The sequence below is a fragment of the Pseudopipra pipra genome, chromosome 11, assembly GCF_036250125.1.
Source record: "Pseudopipra pipra isolate bDixPip1 chromosome 11, bDixPip1.hap1, whole genome shotgun sequence".
In the NCBI taxonomy this organism is placed as follows: Eukaryota; Metazoa; Chordata; class Aves; order Passeriformes; family Pipridae; genus Pseudopipra; species Pseudopipra pipra.
The window spans coordinates 19,552,462-19,566,115 of record NC_087559.1 but is presented as its reverse complement, the minus strand read 5'-3'; the positions used below and the strand labels follow the sequence as shown (position 1 = coordinate 19,566,115).

Genomic DNA, 13,654 nt, shown 5'->3' with positions numbered 1-13,654 from the left:
AATACCCAAATCTTAAGGAATTTTTATAGACAAAACTTGGCCCTGGGACGTGAGAATTTGTCTGTACGCATGTTAATACAAAATAAGGACTTTTTTCTGCCTTCTTCCCCCACTGAGCAATCTTTTGCACGTCAGTCTCCAGCATTAACAGTTATTTCTTTGCTCCAGCAGCGCTAAAATAGAACTTCTTTGTGTATTGTGGTTGCTTTGTGGTTACACATCATATTAGCTATCCTGTAATACATGTTAGGGGCTGGATTCTCTGCTCACAGAGGTTGGCACAGCTCCACAGCAGGACTGTGGTGCACAGAGGGATCGACTCCGACTTCACTGGAGGACAGTGACACCAACTGAGGATCTGCCACCACTGGCAACCACTTCTTTTAGTATTGACAACACCAGCAGTACTTTATAGTGAGTTGTGAACAGAATATATACATATATATATTTATATATAAATAAATTGGCATAATATCACTTTATTAAAAGGCCTTAAAGAAAATGGTTTGCTTTTTAATTACTAAACCATTTGACCTTAGAAAAGTTTAAGAGTGAATCAGCTGTTGTCCTTTACATCAAAATTATGCTCAAAAAGCTACACAATTAACATGGAAAACCACTTACAACAACAACAAAAAATTGCCTATAGAATTTTATAGGACTAGTGATCTGATTGTTTTTCCAGAACCCCTCCCATCATCAAAAGAATAATGACCCTAAAACATTTATCTGGGGGGTAAAATACAGTCACATCCCCAAGAACAATAAACCACACATGCAACAGGAATGCTGCCAGAAAATCCATTCAGAAAGATTACTTTGCCCATTCAAAGTGGGCTTCCAACCAGTCTGCTCCATCCCTGCTGGCATGTGGCCAGGCCATGGGAAAAGCGTGCCTGTTCTGATAAGATATGGACAAACTGTGCTAAGAATTTCCACAGTTCTGCCCTGGAATTTCAATTACTTCACTACGTTGCACAGAGATATAATTCTTACAAATGTAGGTTTCCTATTCCTAATTTCAGTATATTTGCTGAATGTGCTAAAGGATAGTGATTGAAGGAAAAATAAAATTGTCAAAAAATACAATAATGGCTTGCAAGAGTCTCACTGTTTCAGAACTGTTCTCAAAATGGGGCTGTTTCTTAGGAAGGAGAATTTTCAATATGTGGTGCTGAAATTAATTCTTCAGAACCCAACCTGGGAATTAATAATTTATCCTACTTTCAGCAGCTTTTCCAGGTAAGCCAAATTTGTAATTGTTACATCACTTGAGCTGGGAAACAGTGAATAGAAGGACAAATACAGATAACTTCTGTGCTTCACAGCAGGATTTTGTCATCCCCTCCCACTGGTACCTCCTGGCTTCAGTGCTGCAGCACATATATGTCCCTTGGTCAAACTCCACAGTGGGAGCAGCTCTCCCCTGGCCCATATTCCCTCTCCCACAGCAGGACTCCCAGGATTAGAGAGCCCCAGCGTCCTGTTTGGGTGTCCCAGCCCCAGGTTTGGCCCCTCTGTGTGTGCACAAAGGCGGGGCACATGTGAAGGGTGAGCTTGTGTCATCACCCCCGTCAGCCCAGCCAGCTCCTGCTGCCCCGGGGCAGCACAGCCCAGCAAGGCAGGGGGACCAGCAGGACACCCCTGGGGGCTGTGCTGGTCTGCCCTGCTTGGACATTTGGATCTCCCAAAACTCCTCAGGCAGAAACCTGAACTCCTGACAAGAAACCCCAATGATCCCCTGTGCAGGAGGCCAGTCAGAACTCACCTGTAGCACGTTCAGGGGCAGCTGAGGGTTTACCCAGGGGCAGTCCTGCCTTTGGGAAAGGAGCTGTTCCACTGCCCTCCCCTGGACAGTCACCTCCTGCCCCCCTCCCGCACCCCCCTTTCTGTCCAAGGGTTTGTTTGCTTGTCCAGGTCACCTCCAGCTCTTCCTCTGTTCCCGTCCTTGCTCCCTTGCCTCTTGCCCACAGAGAGGCCCGGAGAGCTCTTGGCAAGTCCTGTCCCTGCTCCCACCTCTCACACTTTCTGCTCAGTGCCCTGTTCAGTCCCTCTGTACCCTTTGTCTTCCCACCATTTCCACATCCCTCAGCTTCTGGGTTTTCAAGCTAAACTGATAAGGCTGAAATCCTTACAAACCCTTTCTCTGTCAACACCACAACCTTCCCTACCCTCAGGCTCACTTCCCTTCATCAGAGGCTCCTTGTTTCTGGTGTAATGACTCCAACAAAAGCACCTCTTTTTATTCCTGTAAACCACTGCCGTTTTCCCTGTGCTTTCTCCATCTGTTCCCCACACCCATCACTCCCCCCAATGCACAAACTTGCATATCAAAGAAACAGCCTCTACTTTAGGCACAGAGAAAAGCAGCTTTGAGTGAAGAGCACAGACAGGACTGCTGAGCCTCACTGAGACAACCCATCCCTCCAAAGGGGGAGTGCTCCTGACAGCCCGTGCAGCCCGTGTGCTTCTGCATCCACACCCTTCCCCAGTGCTGGGATGACTCTGGAGACAGCAGCTCTTTACTTGGTAATGGCATCAAAAGCTGGAGCTGTAAATAAAGGTGTCTAAACCTTTAAATAAAAATACGCTGTCCCTGAAGGATAGGGGAGTTTAATGCAGCAGATGTTATTGCAATAATTTGCTTCTATTAACGATTTTAATACTTCCCTTAATGTCCTTTTACACAACTAGGGTGATACACAAGGACTTCACTTCAATGAGAATTGGGTCTTCCTGCTCTCACCAGTGTCCTTCACCCACTCTTACCAATGTCACTGCCTTTTGCTGCTCCACTGAGGGAGATGCCACAACAAATTAAGCCCCGCACACCTAAAATAAAGGTCTTTCAAAGGCTCTGTTGAAAGCTTTACAGAGCTTTACAGCAAGGTAACCCACATGCCACCCACACCAGCCCTCATGCACTGCTTCATGACCCAGAAGGCTCCCATTGATGTCCTTTGTGGAGTTTGCTAACCTGTATATCCTCCTCTCCTTTGGTTCAATATCTAATCTTCTTGGCTTTACTGGGTTTTACTGGGCTGCTATTAAAGCAGTTGTTGCCATTCCTGTGCACACAGTGTGTCCCGAGCAAGGGAGGGATTAAGCAATGGATTAAGACTGAGTCCCTCAAAGCCTAGAGAAGCAAACCTGTGAGGTAAACCAGCAGCAGAGGATGGTCAGACCACTATAGTTCCTTAGACCTTGATTCCTTCTTTAAAAATTATTCCCAGGAAATGCAAAGACACCTTATGGAAAACCTGCTTGAAAAAGTAAGAGTCCAAATGAGCATGAACTCCAGGCACATATCTTCCTGGAAAAGGAAAGGAGAATGCTTCACTTTGCAGACTAAACCAGTATCTGTGTCATGGGACATCCAAGGCTCAACAGCAGCAGCCATCAAAATTGTAACTAGTCCTGGCTGAAAAACATATTCCTGTCTCCTGGCAGGGGAAGAAAACAAGATTTCAAGATGCTTTTTTCAATTCAATTTGGGGCCAAAAAGTTATAAATTCTGACATTTTTGCAAAACAATATACTCTGAGTGATTTACTTCAATCAAAGCCATAACATAAAACTAAAAGGAAGAATGTTGACTTGATTAAAACTGTTCAGTCACATTACTCAAAAATGTTGATGAAACCAGTGTGTTCCCACAGAAGATCTAGACATTTTAAATGTGCAACTTCTTTAAATTAAGGGGAGTCTTTTATTGGGAGATTCTTTTTCCAGATGGTTTCATTTCAGTGCTGAACCAGAAAGCTTATTCTAGGTAGGCAGAGGTGACAGGAGGCACTTTCCTTCAAAGACTTCACACAGGCACCACCTTTCTGTGAAGGCTGCCCCAGAGACGTGCAGGAGGTGTGCACATGTGGAAGAGACACTTCAGCAGCAACAGCACTCTGTCAAATGTTCACTGAACAAAAAGAGACAGCCATTTATAAACAAAAAGCAATAAAGAGAATGAATTCAGAGCACTGTAGAGGACAACATGATTCTGCATGAGAATCCAGTGACTTCCAGCCTTGAAGGTGTACCTGCAGTCGTACCACAACAGGTTTAGATAGAACACCACTTTTCTCTATCCTGCCTCTCAATCCCCCGCTAAATTGCCATTTTTGAGGTTAGCAATAACAGAAATGCTGCTTTGATACATATCTGCTACTTTTGAAGAAGGAGCAGGGCCAGATGGCGGCCTGATGTGAGAGCAGAAGGTGTCAGAGCCCTCCTGTGCAGGCACTGGGAGCACAGTCCCTGCTGGGTGTAACTGGGGGCAGCCACTGAGCTCGGCCAGGAACCTCCACCCAAGTTCCCTGCACACTAAGAAAGCAGCTGTGGGAAAGCCAGTGCAGCAGGGAGTGGACAAAGCAAGCTCATCAACCCACAGAGATGCTCTGAACAGTTCTCCTGGTCTCCCAGTGCCACCCAGTCCAAACTGGCTCTCCAGACACAGGGAGCACACACAGCCCTGCTCTGTGATGGTCAGTGTTTTGGTGATGCTGAATCTCTTCTCACAGTGGTGAAGCACTGCAGAAAGCAGAAGCACATGTGCACACCCACCCCGAGGAGGAGAATGTATTTCCCCAGTCCCTGCATTTTCACACCTCTCCCAGCCAGAGCTCTGTGGCTGCTGCAGCTGCCAGCGGCTCTTCCGTGGCTGCACTCACAGCTCAGACTGAGGGAGGAAGAAGGGAGGGGATGGAAGGAAATAACAATTTAAAACAATCCCTCTTAAATGCAAGAGAAAATGGAAATTTGTGAGAGATCTTTCGTGTATGAAAAACAGAAAAAACCCCTAAGCCCAGTAACTCCTGAGTGGGCTGTGCCAACCCATGGATTAGATCTTCCTTTCACACCCTCTCAATCCGGAAACTTGTGATCTCACCAGGCTGGAAGGGATTGCTGCTGGAAGGGATTGCTCTGGCTGCTCCAGGCCCTCTCCTCACAAGGGGAACTGCAGGGCTATTCACTGATGAATGAAAAGGGGAGAAGGGTTTCCTTCACTGCTCTTATGCAACATTCAGTGCCCAGACCTCCCCATCTCTGCCTGCTAATTAATGGAATTTGAGCCAAACTCAATCCAGCCTTCTCATTTGGAGCACCTGCACTGGCAGAAAGAGCAGAGGGGTGGGATAAACCCCCATGTAAATCCAAATTCAGCGAGCTGCTTTTCCTTACCAAAAGCAAAGCACGAGATGCTTAGTCACTCTGGAGTTGTCAACACTCCAGTTCTTGGCAAAACTAGCCCGTGTTCAGCAGTCATGGCTTTTGCAGGCGGTTTCCCTCAGCTTTATTCTCAATAAGAAATCAGTTACCATTACCCCCCTTGTCATGGAAAAGCTTTAAAAAATGGACATTTGGGAGTCCAGAGGATTATTGCTTAATTCAATAGCAAGCTCAAGAGTGGGACAAACAAGAAGCAAGCAGGATGGGATCAAAACTCACACTGTCTCCCAAAGTTGCTCAGATAAGACCTCCCTTCCCAGCAGAAGCGCCCCCGAGCCTTCCAGGACATTCCCCACCTCAAATCCAAACAGGAACCTGCCACGCTGCAGGAATGAAAAAGCATCCCCCGAGGTATTTCAGCTGGAGTAGCCAAGCATTAGCAAGAGTGACCAGGCAGCTCTGGGATGTGTCCTTCCAGAATGTGCAGCTTTTGAAGGCGCTTTGGAAGTCGTGGAGAGTGAAGGCAGCCTTTTTCCAAGGGAGTGACGGGGCAGAGCTGAGGAGGGGAGAATCATGGCTTGGGTGTGTTGTGTCAGTGCTCCCCCTCACCAAAGTAACAGGGCAGGTACTTGGCTCACTGAGGGGCACAGTGCCGTGTCATGGGATCTGCAGCAGCTCCAGAGTGGCTCAGGGGGAGTGTGGCAGAGGAAGGACTCACATGGGGAAGGAGGCAGAGCCGTCCCACCCCGAGCCCGGGGCTGGTCCCTGTCCCAGCTCTGACACGCTGGCACTGAGAGCTCAGCCCGGGGCCGTGCAGGGCCAGAGCAGCTGAGAGTGCCAAGGGCTCTGCCACGGAGTCCCTGACAAACCAACCACGTTTGGATCCTCTGGCTGATGCACAAGAGGCTCAGCATATCCTGGCAGCTGGGCCAGGGTCGCAGCTCTGCTGCAGAAGGAGCCAAACTCTTACTTTTGAGTGAAAATAAATGTGTTTGTTATTGATACACTTTTTTTCCTTCTTCTTAAATCGCCAAGTTTCAGGTGACTATATATACTCCTCAGAAACACAATCAAATAATCCAGCTATTTCCACGCCAGCCAAAGAAATCTGGGAAAAGATTAAAGCAAACTCGGCAACAGCCACTCGAAAACGTTTCCCAAGGCACAGCCAACAAAAACTTGTCAAAGCTCATAAGTTATGAACTAATTTGCACAGAGAGAGCTCTTTTGGCAGCAGGCAGGTCCCTGAGCTCCACAGCACCTCGAGCAGGCGCACACACGTGGAGGCATTCCCTGCCATGGGGCAGCACAGCCCCCAGCCCTGCCCTGCCCCAGGGGCCAGCACCAGCGCGGTGCCTGGGCTGTGCTGAGCACTGTCAGCACTGCAGGCTGCTCGCAGGAGGGAGGGAAAGAATTTGTTCTCATTTACTTAAAGAGCTGCACTCCTCTCCTCCCTCCTGCTCAGGGAGAAAAATTCCTAGTTTCCATGATGTTCCCCCATTATTTAGATACTTTTTGGTGGGAAACTCAAGCAGAACACATCCCTGTACAATCTCACAACTGTGCTCCTCGAATGCATCATTTCAAGGTCCTGGGCTATATTTCTTAGCCTGCTTGCTTGCTTGCTTTTCCTGATTTTCCTCCAGGATGCTCCAGCCCCCCTGTCCCTTCCCACTGTTCCACAGAGCTCACATTTGCAGGGCTGCTGCTGCCTCTCACCAAGGAAAAAACCTGCTGCAACCTCAAGGGCAGTGGCACACAAAACCCGAGCGTGTCATTCACACTCCCCTTGTGACCCCCCCTCCCCAGTTCTTGTTTCCTCAGTGTGAAACAATTAAGATGCAGTTTTATAACTTAAAACTCTCTGTAAGCAACAGATTTAAGTTTTGGGGGTTTTTGTTTTTTTCATAATAGTCTTCTCTTTCACTTTGAACCCCACTGCCCTAAGCAGTGACAGTAATACAGATCTTTTGTTGGGAAACGTGTTGGTTGGAACATCTGGGCACTACCTACCTGTTTCAGGCAGCTCTTTTGGAACAGTTGAAACTGAAAATCCCCCCACCCCCACTCTAAAATCCAAATGAGGCAAAAGAAAGCCTACCATTTAAGTGACAGCTTAGCAATGGCCTTTCCTGCCCTGTGCGCTGCCATGTGCCAATTTGGAAATAATTAACAACAGTTTTCATTCAGGGAAGGCTGAAAGGAACTGCAACCCATTTTTCCACCAAGTACCTGTGAGGTAGAACTGCTCCCAGCCAGAGGAGCAGCAGCTCCTCCATGGCCTGAACCTCAGCCTCAGAACTGAAGAGCTGGATTTGAGACTCTCCAGAGTAACTCACAGGGGTTTGCTCCAGCCTGCCAATTAATTCCAAATGAGCATCCAAACATCAATGCAGTAAGTTTGCAGTAAATAATTTTTCAGTAAATGTGTCCTGACTCTGTCATTATCATGATTAATGGTGAAACTCTGCCTGCTGATGTGGAGACAATAACAGGAGCAGTGCAGAGAGCATTTGATCATACCCTGCTAATTTGGTTCACGGTTTCTCCTCGACAGAGCTCTGTCAATGCATCTCCTTTGATCCACAACACATGCAGTTGCTGCCTACAACCAAGATTTCCCTAGGAAGAAACTGTGAATCTTGACACAAGGCACAATGGTTTTTCACAATGTTGTGAAGTCCCCAGAAGGGCCCAAGATCAAACTCTTCCTTCCTGACTCAACAGGATCCAAATCTGTCCCTCAAGAGAGTGAACGTGCTCTCAACAACCAACTGTAGCAACAAACCAACTCCTTTCATTAGCTGTGCACTGCTTCACAGCTGAGAAAATACATCCTCCTCTCCCAGCTGCACAACCTACCTGGGGCTCGTGTGACAGCAAGTGAACTTTGCACACCCACGGTCCTGCCTGTGCTCTGGCTCTTAAATAAATAACCCTCAGACAGCACACAAGGCCATCCCTTTGTTCCATACAGAGAGGGCATTCTCTGCCCTGTTCTTCAGGAGAAAGGCTGGGGGGAAAAACTGGAGAAGGAAGACCCCTTAGCTCAAATTTATCCATCCCTTGTGATTCCTTTCAGGTTTTGGAGGCATCAGTGCTGTCACTTCCACCTCTACCTCACACATCAAGGGAATATCTGTCTTGAGCCACTGGGATTGCATTTGCTTCATTATGTTAAGTGCTCTCAGAATTTGCAATTTATAAAGTTTTTAGCCCTTTGTGTAGCCCTGAGCACATTGTCACTGCTGGAATAATCCCAGTTCTGTCCTTGGCAGTGCTCCTGAGAGTTTGCTGGGCTCTAATCTGGACAGAGAGTCTTCCTGTTGAAGGAAGGGACATGACTGACACTATTTGTACCTACAAGGCTTATCTGAAGCAAGCCTGAACCAAAGTCTTTGGGTTTCCCGGCAGGACAGGTTGCATAGGACCTCTCCTGGCAGAGCCAGGCTGTGCCTGAAGCTGCACCCAGGATCCACAGCTGTGGATGCATCTCCCACCAAAAAGTGCCACTGGTGTCACCTCCTTTACTTTGCCACTTCTCAGCATCACTTCTTGATTCCTCAATCCTGTGGTTTTCTACAAGCCATGAAGGAGACAGGATTTAGAAATCAGCACCTCAAAGACAGGCTGCGTTAAGGATCCAGCCTTGTAATTCTGCACTGAAAAACATTCAGTTAATTAATCCAGTTTAGTATCTGGCCACATATTCTTTGTTCTGAAGAAAAGGAACTTGGATTTATTTCAGCACTCACACACACGCCCTCTCTCCATCCATGGCCTCCATGGACTGCAGACAAGAGCATATCTATAGTAAATGTAATGGATGCACCATGATATTGGATGGCACAATATATTCCCAATTATAAATTAATAAAGTCCGGAAAAAGCATTAGTGATCATTCCTCGGGAACAGTTTCCTCTCATATGGTGACAAAAGAAAGCCCCTATTAGAGTTATTATATATACCAATTAAATTCTTTAGCTAAAGCAAAAAATTATTATTTTAATGGAGGAAAAAGTAGAACATTTGGTTAAAATGTTCTCATAGAAATGTTAATTACCACGGGCATTAAACAAATGGAAATCTGAGCCTACCATTTGTTGAGCACTTTGAAAAGTTTTAATGCAAAAACTGTGCTGGAAAGAAACCTTCAATTTTTCCTCATGAATGAAAGCAAATCCCCGTAAATGAAGCTGCATCTATCATGCTGCTAATCAGTCAGCAAATGCAATCCATCAATCCAAAGTGTCCCTGCACAAACTTTCCATAAGAGATAATGGAATTAATTTGGTTTGTTGGATACCAAACTGTGGAAAGATGCTATTCCACCTCGGAGCCCATCACTCAGAGACAACAACGCTGCCAGATGTAGCTCATGGAAGTTACACCACACTACCTCCCACCTCCCACCCTGGGTTTATCCTTCACTCATCCTCAAAGGCTGTGGAGAATTGCCTGAAAGTTCAGAGTTGTGTGACTCTCACTTTTGGAATATAAACCACCCTGTGCCTCACTGGTTGGGCACGAGGCTGAGGAGGGTTTTGCTTCTCAGTGTCCTGTGAGCCCTTGAGGTGATGGGATGAGCAGGATGAGGTCCAGGCACCCAACACACACTGCTGGGACCTTTTCCATCTGCTGGAACTGCACTGCACAGAATGTGCTGAGCTGGAAGGGACCCACAAGGATCATCCAGTCCAACCCCTGGCCCTGCACAGGCCCATCCCCAAGAGTCACCCCCTGTGCCCCAGAGGATCATCCAAACCCTCCTGGAGCTCTGGCAGCCTTGGGGCTGTGCCCACTGCCCTGGGGAGCCTGGGCAGTGCCCAACCAGCCTCTGGGGGAAGAACCTTTTGCTGAGATCCAACCTGACCCTGCCCTGACACAGCTCCAGCCATTCCCTGGGTGCTGTCCCTGGTCCCCCCAGAGCAGAGCTCAGTCCCTGCCCCTCCTCTGCCCCTGCCCAGGCAGCTGGAACTGCACTGAGGTCTCCCCTCAGTCTCCTCTGCTCCAGCTGAACACACCAAGTGCCCTCAGTGTCCTCACACGGCTTCAAATCAAGGCCCTTCTCTTGATGGTGTTGAGCTCCTGCAGACTCAGCATCTGCCAGAGAGGTTTGGATGGGCAGTGCTGTGAGCCCCATTTATCCTCCAAGAGATGCCAAGGCAAGGAATGCCAGCTCATTTGCTGAAGTCTGGAATCTAGAGAAGTGTGGCAGGGGAGGCATCACACTGGTTGTCTCATTCACTTCTTCAGTGATAAGACCTGCCTGTTCTCTTCCAGGCAGCAGATTTATTTATAACCAAGCTGAAAGAGATTTGAAAGTATTTAGGGGTCGTCATAAAATGAAAGGAGTGCTTGCTACCCTGAAACTCATAAAAGCAAAGTCATGTAAAGGAGAAAAGTATTAATTCTTGTTGAAGGATTCAAAATAAACACACACAGAAACATAAATACACATATTTCTTGCAGTCCCCTGGCATCCTTTTGCTCTCTAAGGAAGGTACACAACTCCTTTGCCTGCAGCACATGTGGAATCCTGGATCTTGACCTTTGATTTAGGCCAGATCCAAGTTGTCCAAGGTGTAACCTTGACTTGGAGGAAAACTTCCTGGAGATCAGAGCATTGTTTTTTTTCTGTATCTGCAGAGAACCCCCAGCTGACATACCCAGTGATAGTTTGCTGAGTGTCCAAATACACTGTGACACCTGCCCTCGGATGCACGGGGGCAGTTCTCATGTTCACAATGATTTGTGGTTCTGTACCATATTTAATCTACAAACCAGAGTGATATTAGAAAAGCAAGTCTTGTTTACTTTGTAAATTATCCACTACATTTTCTATTTCCACAGGAAGCCAGTATGATCTGCTGGGTAAATACACAACCCATACTCCTGAATATTTTAAGATCATTAACTAATGCAATAACTTGGCACTACAGGCAGAACATTTGATATTAGACATCTCAGCAATGCAGAAACACTGATACTGCATTGACAAAAAAAGCTGATTGAATATTTTTGTATTATCTTACACAGGTACATATGATTTAAAGAACAAGAATAGTTCTTTTCCTTTCACAACATCTTGGTTTCATTGAACACACCAACAAAACTGTAAATTCAATCTGATTTTCATCACAATGAACAATATTCCACTAAAGTGGTGTTGATGAGTGCACACAAATTGTTTGGTCTTGGCACATTAAAATACATATATATAGTTTGGACAATGATCTTCTGAAAGGGAAGGAAGTTATTCAATTCTCCAGCTGAGGAAATTCTACAATTAATGCAAGGGGAAAGAATAATTAACACAATGGGAGAAGAAGGAGCTGGTTGTCCCTCCTTCCACATTAGTTATGTACAGTCCAGCACATGACTGGGAAGGAAAATTAAGATGGAAGAGTTGCTGATACGAAAAAAATGAAATCAAGTTTCCCAGAATCACAGAACACTTGGTATTTAAAACAGGGAAAGAGAAAAAAAAAAACAAACCAAACCAAACCCCAAGGAAAGTAAGGGAAGTGCAACGGGAGGTTTCCCAGCTTTGCAGTGCTCTCTCAAATCCCCTGTCAGGGCTCCCCCAGCGAAGGTGCAGCCGCCCGGCAAAGAGGCACCTGCAGAGAGCCTTCCTGTGGCACGACCCCACCTCACCCTGGGGGGCTGAAACGCTCTGGCAGCCCAGTCAGACGTGCACACCCAGCCCTCTGAGTCGGGGGACAGGCAGGGTTTGCACTGCATTGCCCCGAGTGTGAAGTACATCAGCTCTGCAGAATCACTTCCGAAGGCAGCGGCTGATCCAGTGATCTTGGGTGTTCAAAGTCCAAAGAGCAGGAACAGAACAAAGAGAAGCAGGGATTTCAGCTCTCAGAAGATCACAGGGGCAGAATAGGTTCAGTTTTCTAGAAGTCAAACCTCACTGATGAGGTTTACTCTCGAGTCAGTGGAAGGGTGGGTGAAACTTCAGAGGGCAACACTATCACCAGTAACATGTTTGGGATGGATGGATGGATGGATGGAGGGATGGATGGAGGGATGGATGGATGGACTGTGCCCTAGATATGAGCTTGTCTTTATCTCAGAATCCCAGAATGATCTGGGTTGGAAGGGACCTTAAAGCTCCCCCTGTTCCACCCCCTGCCATGGGCAGGGACACCTTCCACTAGCCCAGATTGCTCCAAGCCCCGTCCAGCCTGGCCTTGGACACTTCCAGGGATGGGGAGTCCACAACTATGTACCATAGAGGGATCTTACATGAATAGTTGCCTTATTTTCAGGTAGATAGAGCTGAAGAGCCTGTGATTTTTCAGTTTGCAAAGGAGAACTCTACGGGGAACACGAACAACATTTATAGAATTGTAAGGAACACAGATAAACTGAAGGGGATATTCCTTCACCAAATGTGCACCACAACAGGGCAGAGGCCAGGTAGGAGAAATCAGTCATTCCCATGAAGGTCAACTGGAAGAATCCCAGAATTCCAAGTCTGGCCTACCAAGACTTCCCAGTTGGGATGTTTAACCAAAATAAGTGTTCACCTTTAAAATAATATTAAGCAGTATCTTCCCACATTACCTACCACCTCAGCCCACAGGCACTGCTTTTCCTTCAGTAGAAGATTTCAAGTTGTTTGACTTTATCTTTACTTTACACAAATGCTGTTCCTTTCTTACAGATGGATATGATCTGCTGAAGACCTGGAACGTTTTATCCCACAGCAAAACTCATTCAAAAGTACCATCTGTTCCTCCTGCAGGGGCACAGTAATGCCAGAAACTGTTTAACATTCCATAAATTAAGACCATATAATGGATAGCTCATTGTTAAAGTGAAGCAAGGAATCGTTTGGAACCTGATGACAGACATTTTGCTGGGCTTTTTCCTTAAAAATAGTATCCAATGTATTATTTTTGGTTTGCTTCAAGAACTTCCCATTCAACATTAAACAGCAAAGGTGGGTCACAATGTAATCTTAACAGCTGCCTTTATCCCCACTTTCAGCAGGATCCTTTCTAATAACTTCAGGAGGAGGCTTGGAGTGGGCCACGGGTTATAACAAATTCACTGCAACACCAAATTCTGTTCTCCTTTCCCCTGCTGTGTGTCTGTTGTATCTGCAGGATACACTTCCCAAGAGAACAGAATCCAATCTTCAAGTTTAAGAGCCACTAAAATATGTCTTATTTTATAGATGTTACACTTATTACACTCACACACAGCTCCCTACTCTGCCTTTCACTTACTGGTCAGAAACCTCAGCCAGAAATGAACTGCTTTTGCTATTCCTTTCTACCCAAATGCCAAGATATTTAATCAATAAAAAGGCTGGACATAAAGTCCTGCTATGAGTTTGTGTCATCTGAGTCAACATTAAAACAGCCTTCATTTGCCATTCAATCAGAGAAACCACAGAATAAAGAGGGGAAAAAAGTCTACAGAAAAAAAACCCACAACCACACACACAAAAAAACCCCAACCAAAAAA

General features: G+C 46.4%; 2 protein-coding genes across 5 annotated transcripts in view; one reads left to right on the top strand and one right to left on the bottom strand.

Moving 5' to 3' along the window:
* The window catches only part of LOC135420517 (uncharacterized), a 490,234-nt gene that overhangs the window by 399,387 nt on the left and 77,193 nt on the right, over positions 1-13,654 (top strand). The gene's annotated exons all lie outside the window — the stretch shown is intronic.
* The window catches only part of FBLN2 (fibulin 2), a 111,760-nt gene that overhangs the window by 77,519 nt on the left and 20,587 nt on the right, over positions 1-13,654 (bottom strand). The gene's annotated exons all lie outside the window — the stretch shown is intronic.